Source organism: Balaenoptera musculus, chromosome 12 (assembly GCF_009873245.2).
Source record: "Balaenoptera musculus isolate JJ_BM4_2016_0621 chromosome 12, mBalMus1.pri.v3, whole genome shotgun sequence".
Lineage (NCBI taxonomy): Eukaryota > Metazoa > Chordata > Mammalia > Artiodactyla > Balaenopteridae > Balaenoptera > Balaenoptera musculus.
Genome location: NC_045796.1, coordinates 66,180,799 through 66,193,844, shown reverse-complemented (window position 1 = coordinate 66,193,844; position 13,046 = coordinate 66,180,799).

The following is a 13,046-nucleotide window of genomic DNA, read 5'->3' as shown; positions in this document are numbered from 1 at the left end:
GAGCTTCCAAAAACTACAATAGGGTCTGACTCAACTGTCCAATAGCTTCAGCTTCTTGGCTTTAGCAAGTTTCACTTTCTGCCCTTCCGAGGACGGCCAAAACCCAGGTACTTCAAAATTTAGTTTGTTTTTCTGCTGGGTAAGTTTCTCATCTTAAGATTCCTCTTCTCCTAAGCCAAGTTCACTTCCACATGTTTTTTGATTGACTCTTACTCGATCAGGACAAACTGATGAATATAAAATTTATATTCCACACCTTTTTATTACTCAATATAACAACTCCCAGCCTACTCAGATGCTCTATGCCTTTCAGGGTTAAGGCATGTGCTTCCTCTCCATAGGTTCTTTATATAATAAGCTTTCTTTTTGAGAATGCAATGGAAGATTCTATTCCCAGCTGACTGCATTTTATGCACAGAGAACAGGAAAGGCCAGGTAATTTGGATGTAGGATATCTTCCAGTGCTCCACTAACTTATACCATATGCTGGAGCCATCCACGTATGATCCCTGCTCTGAGCTCCAGCTACTCTTTTGTTTGTCATTCAGGAAGGCTTTGGATGTCAGTAAACTGTGCTCTCTAGCCCTCTTCTCTGGGAGGACAGGTGAAAGGGAGAGGAAAAAAGGAGGATACATTTCAAGGGCAATGAATGTTTAATTGAGAGAATGCCTTTTCTCTTGATCACACAATTAGTAATCATAATATTTGGATAGAATACCAGGAGGTACAGGCTAGAACATGTATGTGATATTCACGTTTGTTTTCATTTGCAGAGTATAAAATATACAGAATATAAGAATAACAAGCAAATTTTTAAAATACTTGGATCATAATGTGTTCCCTGATTCACAAAATAATGCCTTTTGTTACCTCCAGACACTAAACCTTGATAAGTTAAAAGTCATAGAATCTATATCAGCAATGCTCCTTTTCTACTTTAATGATAAAATTGGAGAAAGCCAGGATGGTGACTTTATTAGAGATGGTGAACTAAATATGATAAAATGATAGAAGAAACAACACATTTACAAAACTATAAACAGTTTATAATGATTTTCATTAGTAGTTCATTCAAAGTGTATTCATGAATATGTAGTTTTGTGCATTTTGATTAAAGCCTAAAGACCAAATAAAAATAAAGTATGGGATAACTAGATAGAAATATTTCAATGCTTCAAACTGATGAATTTTGAATTATTTTAGTCTTCACTAAAATTTGGCAAGTTTGTATTTTAAAGGCATATTATTTTATCAGAGATTTATTTTACAAAAAGTAAAGGACAAATTCAATAGAAGCCTATCTAGATGACCAAAACTAAAATATTTTCTCGAAGTGTAAAGGGAAAAGAAATAGATTTTCAATAAGTAGATTCAAGGTTTAATTTTCATTTTTTGCTGACTTTGCATGGCTGCTGGCAGATATGTGACTAATAAAATCAGAAATCCTGAAGTTGCTTCTCAATTTTAAAAAAATAGCTACATAGCATTCCCCTGTAAAAATTTGCCCAAAGCATTGAACCAATCCTTTACCCACATAAGTCAGCTTTTTTCTTATATTGAGCTATTATAAACAGATTTAACATAAACATTTTTATGCATACATATTTGCTCACAGGAGTGAATTTTTTAGTATGGCTTCTTAGAAGTGTAATTACTGGATCTAATGACATCTGCATTTTACATTTTTACAAATTTACCCAAACTCAGTAATGAACGTTTCACCTCATTTTATCCAGTGGTACCCCTGCAACTGCTGCTTTGCTGAGGTGATATTAAGGAAAGGAGTTGAATGCTGAAGGGAAGAATAAATAGGAAAAGGTAAGAAAGTAAGGAGGTAAACAGGAAGATAAAAGGAAAAAAATTGTGGGAGTTGGGAGGATTAAGGTAAGAAATGCATATTGTGCCGTGAATTTAAATGTCAAGTCCATAACTCAAGACTCCATATTTTTGGTGAGCTTCAGACACATTACCTGCACATTTAATGTATGCAATTTATGTTGATATCTCATTGACTGTGAAAGTAGAATACTTAAAATGAAAATTGCCAGCTTCTTCTTCCAGTTGCTTATTTCATCCTAACAAATGGTACCACCATCTACCTCAAACATTAGAACAGAAACCAAGGTTTTTCCCCCGATTCTTCCCTCCTCCTCCTACTTCACATTTACAATCCATCACTCTATTCCATTATTCTTCTACTTAAATATTTCTAGAATTTGTTCAATTTTCTCCACCCTGGCTATCCCTACCTGAGATTAAGACTGTTAAAATTTTCACCTGGAGTTCAGAGAAAGTTTGTTTTTTTTTTGTATGATTGCAGTTTCTTATTCTACTTTTTCCTTTGCTAGTTTGGCAACTTCACACTTAATATTAATCTTTTCACAGTTAAACTTGATATCTTATCAGGTATACTTAACAAATTCTAAAATTTATTACACATTAATCCCACCCTCTAAAAATGCAAGGGCCTTGGAAAATGTAAATCTTGTTGAATCCCTTTCTGACATATATAATATTGTGTGACTATATATTTGTTTAGTTATTTTAATTCATTTTAAACTCCTAAATTTGGCATTATTATTTTATATGGATAATATTCAATTTACTTAAACTGTATAAGTTCTATATATATTATTTTTACTATTTGTATTACGTTTCCTCTCATTAGAATGTAAGCTCCAAATGTATTACGTTTCCTCTCATTAGAATGTAAGCTCCAAAAATGCAAGATTTTTATTTTTGTTTTTGTTTGCTTAGAACTGTTCCTGGTACTTAGTAGATATTCAATATGTATTTTGAGGAAACAAATACCTTTATCTATAAGTTTACCTATTCCTTGTCTCATTGTTCTTTTCTGCATTCAGATAACCTTTTTGGGATAATGCTTCTTCATAATATATGCATCGTAAGTCTGCCATGGTAAGGATTTGCTGATGATTAAATCTTATGTGTTTATCTAAAAATAAACACTTTTGCCCTATTTCTGGCAGTTATAAGTCTAATTTGGTCTTTATTTTCCCCTCTTAGTACTTAGAACATATTTTTCCACTGTCCTTTGGCATCCATTGATGAAATTAAAAATCTGTTATTGATCTAATTATCCTTCTTGATAGGAGAATCTTTCTGTCTGTTTTTACTGAGGTATATCTAGTTGTGCATTGATTCTCTCTCTCTCTCTTTTCCCTCACTCCTGCTCCCTCTTTTTCTCTGTCTCATAAAATTCAGCTTCTTATCTGCTGGGCTTTTTGGTATATGAGGATTCATATTTTTACTGTTTCTGGAAATTTTTCAGACATTATCCTTAAAATAGTAATATTATCTCTGCCTCATTCTCTTTATTTTCTCTTTCTGAGACTCCAGTTAGACATATATGTACTCTTTCCTCTCATTCTATCCTCATGTCTCTTCCTGAGTTCCCGTTTTCTTGCCTCTTTTTTCTGTATTTTGATTAGATTCTTTAGGCTTATCTTCTTACTTGCTTTTCCCTATAGCTGTGTGTAACTTGCTGTTTTACTCATTATTTTTCCAAAACTACTCATATTTTTCCAAAAATTTCATTTTTCTCAATATATACTCTAACATTTAAAAAAACCTCTTGTTGGTTGTTCATATTTGTGAGTCTATTCTTTATTCCTTAATATTTCATCCATAAGTACTTTATATTTTATACCATAAGAGCCAATACCTTATGTTTTTGTAAGTCTAAAGCTGTTTTTATGTATTTTTAAAATTTTTCTGTTGATTCTTATTTTTATGGCTTAATTATTTGTGTCTTATCTAAGATTATATTTAATTTTAATCTATGGAAATCATGAGGGTCCAAATGAGAATAGTTTATTCTAGACAGATTATTCTACCTGCATGCAAGGGGATAATATGGACCAGGAACCATCTTAGTTCCTTTTTAGTTCCGGGTCCCAGGCTTAAAACAGAAGTCTGAGGTTCAGGGTCCCCATCTTCTCAATGGCTCAGCATTGGTCTCTAGAGCTCTGATGTTGTCACCTGCCCTTGGCACATCCTTTCCTTTCCTGTGTGTTTACAGCTCTCAGCTTTCAGGATCCACTCTCTTTTTTCTTTGCTTACATTTTCTTCTTTGTTTATCACTGGTGATTACCCTTCCCTCCCATGAGCTTAGAATTTCATTACAAATCCTTAAAAGAAAGGCTGAGCCCCTGATAGAGTTTCTTAACAGCTTTCTATATCTTCAGTTATATCTCCCTGCAGTCCATTTTTCATATTACAGCCAGATTTGTCTATACCAGAAATTCCACCATCTTCAGTTTAGTATCCTGCAAACGATTGCTTGCCAGATAAAATTAAAAGTAAAAATTCTTAAGATGTTTACCATGTCCTCAATAAACTTGCTGTCCAAGAATATTTCCAGCCTCATCTCTTGCTCCTCATTCCACTTCTCTATTTCAACATACAGGGGTTCCCTCAAGTTTTCAAAAGTGTCCTGTTGTTCCCACTTGTAGACATATATTGTTCTCTCTACTTTAATGTGCCAGGATACATTGGTCCCTATGAAGTATATTTCAACATACAGTTCATGCTTTCATTCAGTATGTAAAATGTTCAGTAGACAACATAATTACTATGATGTAAAATTGTTAAATATCGGTTTATTTTTAAATTGTGGTTCCCCATTTAATTTCTTTGCTTTAAGTAAAGTTCTCAAGTAAAATATGATAAATTAGCCATATTGATATATAATAAATATATATAAATAGGTAGAAAATATGCACTAAATACACATATATATAATCTACTTACCTATCTGCATATACCCAAACACACACTCACGTACACATAATGAACACTTGAACATGGCATAATGCATTTGTTTTTAGGGCCATGTTTGCAGGGATGTGAAGTGCTGTTTCAGTTGTTGTCAGTATCAATTGTGAAAATGGTTGAAGTTATTGATCAGCATGTATGAAAGGAAACTGACATCCTTAATGTGTCTCTGACTCAGAGATCTGTGGGAACTTGGCAAAAGGAAATTGAAGCTGCAAAACCTATTTAAAGATGTTAAACACACACACTGGGTCTCTGTTTTTATGCATAATTGATGTTCCCCTAGGCTAAACTACTAAAGCTTTTATCATAATGGTGATATGCCTACAATGGACCTTAAGATCTTGCTTCGTGAATCAAGGAGGAAAGAAGAGCTCTTCATTACTAAGGGTCTTTGCGACACCTCTTTGTTCTCTTGCAGCTGGTGGATCTGCTCTTCACTTTGCAGCAGGACAATAGAACTCCTATGAAGAAGTGGTGCTGTTTTTATTTTCTAATCTCATTTCCTCTGTCTTAAGCTGCCTTATTTCCACCTGACAGTCAAACGATAAAAAACACTGAGTCACCACCAATGCAGCAGAAAAGGAAAACAAAGGCTAATGTTACCCTACAGCATGGCTACAAACACAAAGAAAGCATAATTCCATGTCAGGGGCATAACCTGGTATGAATTACCTCGTTGAGTTTTTGACAGAAGAGAATAAGTGTCTAATGAAGTCCCGAGAGCCTTTGGGGGTTCAACTTATGAAACCTTTAGTATTATGACAGTGTCAGGACAGGTCAGTCTTACTGTTTCCCTCCCAAGATGGAACATACTTGTCCCCTCATGGTAAAATTAGACATCTGAAAAATGGTAGACTCAAATAAATTCTGATACTCTTATCATAAGTTTCTGCTCTGAATATGTATTTGGTTTTCTTTTAATTTTAGGAGTGTCACATTTTAGTACAGTCAATAATTAATGTTACGCCATTTTATTTTGTTAGTATACACAGTTTATGCATCTTTCTTCTTAATACAGTAAAATAAATATTTCTTGGCTGAAAGAGAATATTAAAACTCAATTTGCAGGATATTGTATAAAATCGCGACATTTGTGTCATTGTTCTGTGAATTCAGAGCACAGATCTTGATGATACCAAGAACAATCCATGTAAGTTCACAGATTTTCTGGGCTCTTCGACAATGGGACCAAAATCAGTTCTTGTCCCAGTGCTAACTTTGAAAGGTGTAAGATGATTTAGCCACTTACATTGTGACATTTAGAGGAAAATAGAAAGGTGTTTTCTCTAGAATCTGTTCCTCATCATTTTATCAATATCTGAAATACATGGATTTAGCACAACATGAAATTTTAAAGAATTAATATTGCTATGAGACTTACAGTCTTAAAATTGATTTCACAAACCATATTTCAAAACTGATGAGGTAAGCAGCACATGTGTTAGTGCAATCATTTTTATCAGAGTGGTAAGGTTTTCAAGGTGACATAGCTAGTAAGGAAAAAGCTGGACTCAAATATCAGGACATCTGATTCCAGAAGGTCTTTGTATTACACTCAAAAATCATGGAGTTTGGGGTTTAAGTAATTTCTCTTTGTTAAAGTGCAAATAAACCTGAAAAGAATATACCTATTAAATCCATTATCAGCACAAATGATCTAAGTATATTCTTTCAAATTAAGAAGGAAAGAAGGAAGGAAGGAGGGAAGAAATGGCAAATAATGATGACAGAGCATTAGAACTGAGAGGAGGAAGAGGATCAGAGCACTGGTAAGCCCATCAGGGCTTTTGGCTTCAAGTAACTAACAGTTAAAACAAACTAGCTGAAGGTTATATGGAAATTTTTAGAAGATACAGAAAAGGTGAAAAAGCAAATGTCCAAAAGGGCAGGAACCAGCACAATTCTGGAATCACAGCAACAGGCACTAGGAAATCAACACATAGGATTCTCTACCTCTGCTCAATTTCTGCTTCTCTTTTCAGATAAGCTTTGTTCTCTCTTCTGAAAATAAAATTCTTTACACTTTAGAACATGTGGCCACCTGGAGCTGCAATTTGCATTCTCAAGGTTTCCTTACTAGGGGAAAAAGATTATCTATCTACCAGTTCTAGTTCAAAATCTCTAGGTGAAGACACAGACTTGATTAGGTCCCATGCTCCCGTTTTGGTCTAATCATAACATTTAGCGGTAATGTGAAACATTTGCTCAAGTGCTTACCTTTAGAGAATATAATTTGAAAATAAAGTAACTCAGTTATTTTTCCACCTAACTAGTAGGAGTGGTAGATTGGCCTCAGAGGAGTTTTTTGAGAGTTGAGGCAGCTATTCTAGTATGACTGGATGGGCTGCACAAGGAGGGCAAGCCTAAACATGTGATGTACATTGTATAGGCGTTTAGGGATTAGTAAATGGGCCCCCTGGGGGATCTATGGTGTTATAAAGAAATAGAGATAATGGAAGAAAAGAGTGGGAAGCAACTGAAGATAAATTCATTACTTACATAATCATTTCAAGTGTCATACTGACTTTAAGGAATTAGCTCAAAAGCAGAACAAAAGAATAGGCTTAGAGAAAACTGGCTTGAGAAAGTTAGGGATCTCTGAGAATTTCTGTGTGAAAAAATGTTTTTTCAAATTCTACAGATCATTATAAGTAGAGATTAAGGCCAAAACAGATGAGGAAAAGCAAAACAGATGAATATGCTAGGACTAAATATAGGAAGGAACCAGAATCTAGAAGGAGAAAATTCATTGGCATCTTGGCCTAAGATGGAGAGTCCTTCTTCTCTCCTATCAGAGCATCATGGTGGTGAGGCCTTGCTTTTAGACTCAAAGGGACCTGATTTTGGATCCTGACTGTCATTATTAGTTGTTTGGTGCTGGAAAAAATGATTACTATATGAATCTGTTTTCTCATTTCTACCACGCAGTAATACTAGGTCATAGGTGTTGTTATTGTTTTGTAAGGATTAAAAATATTAGATCCTCCATTACAAGAGTCATACTTCCATGAATTGTTGATATGTAACAGAGGTGGCACTGCAGGTCAGCAGGGAAACAATTGGGTATCTCAAAAGAGGAAAAAAAGAAATAGGATACTGATCTTACACCATACACAAAACACAATTTCAGATAGATTAAAGGCTTCCATATGAAAGACAAAAATCAAAACACTTTTCAGAAATAATACTGGATATTATTTTTATGACTTTGGGGGTAAAGAAGTTTTCTCAAAAAAGATGCAAGAAGAATTAACCATAACATAATGGATTGAGAAAATCTGTTCCATTAAAATTAAGAGGCTATGCTTATTAAAAGATGAGATGATGTTACAAATCTACTAAATTAACAGAAATTTTAGTTTGAACAGGAACACATCACTGTGAATGTGAAGTGACAGGAACTCTCATGAATTCTTGGTGGAAGTGTATGTTGCCAACTACTTTAGAAAACAGTTTGCATTCTGACCTTCAAGATGGCGGAGGAGTAAGATGTGGAGATCACCTTCCTCCCCACAAATACATCAGAAATACATCTACATGTGGAACAACTACTACAGAACACCTACTGAACCCTGACAGAAGACCTCAGACATCCCAAAAGGCAAGAAACTCCCCACGTACCTGGGTAGGGCAAAAGGAAAAAGAAAAAACAGAGACAAAGGAATAGGGACAGGACCTGCACCACTGGGAGGGAGCTGTGAAGGAGGAAAAGTTTCCACACACTAGGAACCCCTTCACTGGCAGACTGGGGTGGCACGGGGGGAGCTTCGGAGCCATGGAGGAGAGCGCACCAACAGAGGTGCAGAGGGCAAAGCAGAGAGATTCCTGCACAGAGGACTGGTGCCGACCAGCACTCACCAGCCTGATAGGCTTGTCTGCTCACCCGCCGGGGCGGGTGGGGGCTGGGAGCTGAGGCTCGGGCTTTGGTCGGATCCCAGGGAGAGGACTGGGGTTGGCAGCGTGAACACAGCATGAAGGGGGCTAGTGCACCACAGCTAGCCGGGAGGGAGTTCGGGAGAAAGTTTGGAACTGCCTAAGAGTCACGAGACCATTGTTTCAGGGAGAGGGGATTCAGAGCACCGCCTAAACGAGCTCCAGAGATGGGAGCGAGCTGCAACTATCAGCTTGGACACCAGAGACGGGCATGAAACACTAAGGCTGCTGCTGCAGCCACCAAAAAGCCTGTGTGCAAGCAAGGTCTCTATCCACACCTCACCTCCCAGGATCCTGTGTAGCCCGCCACTGCCAGGGTCCTGTTATCCACGGACAAGTTCCCTGCGAGAACACATGGCACGCCTCAGGCTATTGCAATGTCATGCCAGCCTCTGCTGCCTCAGGCTCGCCCCACATTCCGTACTCCTCCTTCCCACCGGCCTGAGTGACCCACAGGCCCCTAAATCATCTGCTTCTTTAACTCCCTCCTGTCTGGGTGAAGAACAGATGCCAGAGGGTGATCTACACTCAAAGGCAGGGCCAAATCCAAAGCTGAACCCCAAGAGCTGTGTGAAAAAGAATAGAAAGGGAAATCTCTCCGTGCAGCCTCAGGAGCTGCAGATTAAATCTCCACAATAAACTTGATGCACTCTGCATCTCTGGAATACCTGAAGAGACAACGAATCATCCCAAAACTGAAGCGGTGGACTTCGGGAGCAACTGTAGACTTGGGGTTTGCTTTCTGCATCTAATTTGTTTCTATTTTTATGTTTATCTTAGTTTAGTATTTAGAGCTTATTATCACTGGTAGATTTGTTTATTGATTTGGTTGCTCTCTTCCATTTTTTAATATATATATTTTTCCTATTTCTCTTTTTGTGAGTGTGTATGTGTATGTTACTTTCTGTGATTTTGTCGGTATAGGTTGGCTTTTACCATTTGTCCTAGGGTTCTGTCTGTCCATTTTTTGTTAGTATAGTTTTTAGTGCTTGTTATCATTGGTGGATTTGTTTATTGGTTTGGTTGCTCTCTTCTTTTTTTTTTAAATTACTTTTTTATTTTTTATTTTAATAATATTTTTTTATTTTTTTATTTTAATAAATTTATTTTATTTTATTTTTTCTTTCTTTCTTTTTTTTCTTTTCTCCCTTTTCTTCTGAGCCTTGTGGCTGACAGGGTCTTGGTGCTCCAGCCAAGTGTGAGGCCTGAGCCTCTGAGGTGGGAAAGCCGAGTTCAGGACATTGGTCCACCAGAGACCTCCCAGCCCCTTGTAATATCAATTGGTGAGAGCTCTCCCAAAGATCTCCATCTCAACGCTAAGACCCAGCTCCACTCAATGACCAGCAAGCTCCAGTGCTGGACACCCCATGCCAAACAACAAGCAAGACAGAAACACAACTCCACCCATTAGCAGAGAGGCTGCCTAAAGTCATATTAAGATCACAGACACCTCAAAACACACCACCGGATGTGGTCCTGCCCACCAGAAAGACAAGATCCAGCCTCATCCACCAGAACATGGGCATCAGTCCCCTCCACCAGGAGCCTACACAACCCACAGAACCAACCTTACCCACTGCGGTCAGTCACCAAAAACAATGGGAACTACGAACCTGCAGCCTGTGAAAAGGAGACCCCAAACACAGTAAGTTACTAAGTTAAGCAAAATGAGAAGACAGAGAAATATGCAGCAGATGAAGGAGCAAGGTAAAAACCCACCAGACCAAACAAATGAAGAGGAAATAGGCAGTCTACCTGAAAAAAAATTCGGAGTAATGACAGTAAAGATGATCCAAAATCTTGGAAATAGAACAGAGAAAATAAAAGAAAGGCTTAACAAGGACCTAGAAGAACTAAAGAGCAAACAAACAATGATGAAAAACACAATAAATGAAATTAAAAATTCTCTAGAAGGAATCAATAGCAGAATAACTGAGGCAGAAGAACGGATAAGGGACCTGGAAGGTGAAATAGTGGAAATAACTACTGCAGAGCACAATAAAGAAAAATGAATGAAAATAATTGAGAACAGTCTCAGAGACCTTTGGGACAACATTAAACATCCCAACATTCGAATTATAGGGGTCCCAGAAAAAGAAGAGAAAAAGAATGGGTCTGAGAAAATATTTGAAGAGATTATAATTGGAAACTTCCTTAACATGGGAAAGAAAATAGTCAATCAAGTCCAGGAAGCGCAGAGAGTCCCATACAGGATAAATCCAAGGAGAAACATGCCAAGACACATATTAATCAAACTATCAAAAATTAAATACAAACAAAAATATTAAAAGCAGCAAGGGAAAAGCAACCAATAATATACAAAGGAATCCCATAAGATTAACAGCTAATCTTTCAGCGGAAACTCTGCAAGCCAGAAGGGAGTGGCAGGACATAGTTAAAGCCATGAAAGGGAAAAACCTACAACCAAGATGACTCTACCCAGCAAGGATCTCATTCAGATTTGACAGAGGAATTAAAACCTTTACAGAGAAGCAAAAGCTAAGAAAATTCAGCACCACCAAACCAGCTTTACAACAAATGTTAAAGGAACTTCCCTAGGCAGGAAACGCCACCAAAAGACATAGACTGGCTGAATGGATACAAAAACAAGACCCGTATATGTGCTGTCTAGAAGACACCCACTTCAGACCTAGGAACACATACAGACTGAAAGTGAGGGGATGGAAAAAGATATTCCATGCAAATGGAAATCAAAAGAAAGCTATTCTCATATGAAAATAGACTTTAAAATAAAGGCTATTACAAGAGACAAAGAAGGACACTACATAATGTTCAAGGGATCAATCCAAGAAGAAGATATAACAATTGTAAATATTTATGCACCCAACATAGGAGCAACAAAACACATAAGGCAAATGCTAACAGCCATAAATGGGGAAATCGACAGTAACACAATAATAGTAGGAGACTTTAAAACCTCACTTTCACCAATGGAAAGATCATCCAAAATGAAAATAAATAAGGAAACACAAGCTTTAAATGACATATTATACAGGATGCATTTAACTGATAATTATAGGACATTCCATCGAAAACAAGAGAATACACTTTCTTCTCAAGTGCTCATGGAACATTCTTCAGGATAGAACATATCTTGGGTCACAAATGAAGCCTTGGTAGATTTAAGAAAATTGAAATCATATCACGTATCTTCTCCGACCACAATGCTATAAGACTATATATCAGTTATAGGACAAAAAGTGTAAAAAATACAAATACATGGAGGCTAAACAATACGTTACTAAATAACCAAGAGATCAGTGAAGAAATCAAAGAGGAAATCAAAAAATACCTAGAAACAAATGACAATGAAAACACAACGATCCAACACCTATGGGATGCAGCAAAAGCAGTTCTAAGAGGGAAGTTTATGTAATACAATCCTACCTCAAGAAACAAGAAAAGTCTCAAATGAACAACCTAAACTTACATCTAAAGCAATTAGAGAAAGAAGAACAAAAAACACCCAAAGTTAGCAGAAGGAAAGAAATCATAAAGATCAGATCAGAAATAAATGAAAATGAAATGAAGGAAAGAATAGCAAAGATCCATAAAACTAAAACCTGGTTCTTTGAGAATATAAACAAAATTGATAAACCATTAGTCACACTCATCAAGAAACAAAGGGAGAATACTCAAATCAACAGAATTAGAAATGAAAAAGGAGAAGTAAAAACTGACACCGCAGAAATACAATGGACCATTAGAGATTACTACAAGCAACTATATGCCAATAAAATGGACAACCTGGAAGAAATGGACAAATTCTTAGATAAGCACAACTGTCCAAGACTGAACCAGGAAGAAATAGAAAATATAAACAGACCTATCGAAAGCACTGAATTTGAAACTGTGATTAAAAATCTTCCAACAAACAAAAGCCCAGGACCAGATGGCTTCACAGGTGAATTCTATCAAACATTTAGAGAAGAGCTAACACCTATTCTTCTCAAACTCTTCCAAAATATAGCAGGCGGAGGAACACTCCCAAACTCATCCTACGAGGCCACCATCATCCTGATACCAAAACCAGACAAATATGTCACAAAAAAAGAAAACTATAAGCCAATATCACTAATGAACGTAGATGCAAAAATCCACAACAAAATACTAGCAAACAGAATCCAACAGCACATTAAAAGGATCATACACCATGATCAAGTGGGGTTTATCCCAGGAATGCAAGGATTCTTCAATATACACACATCAATCAATGTGATAAACCATATTAACAAATTGAAGGATAAAAACCATATGATAATATCAATAGATACATAAAAAGCTTTTGACAA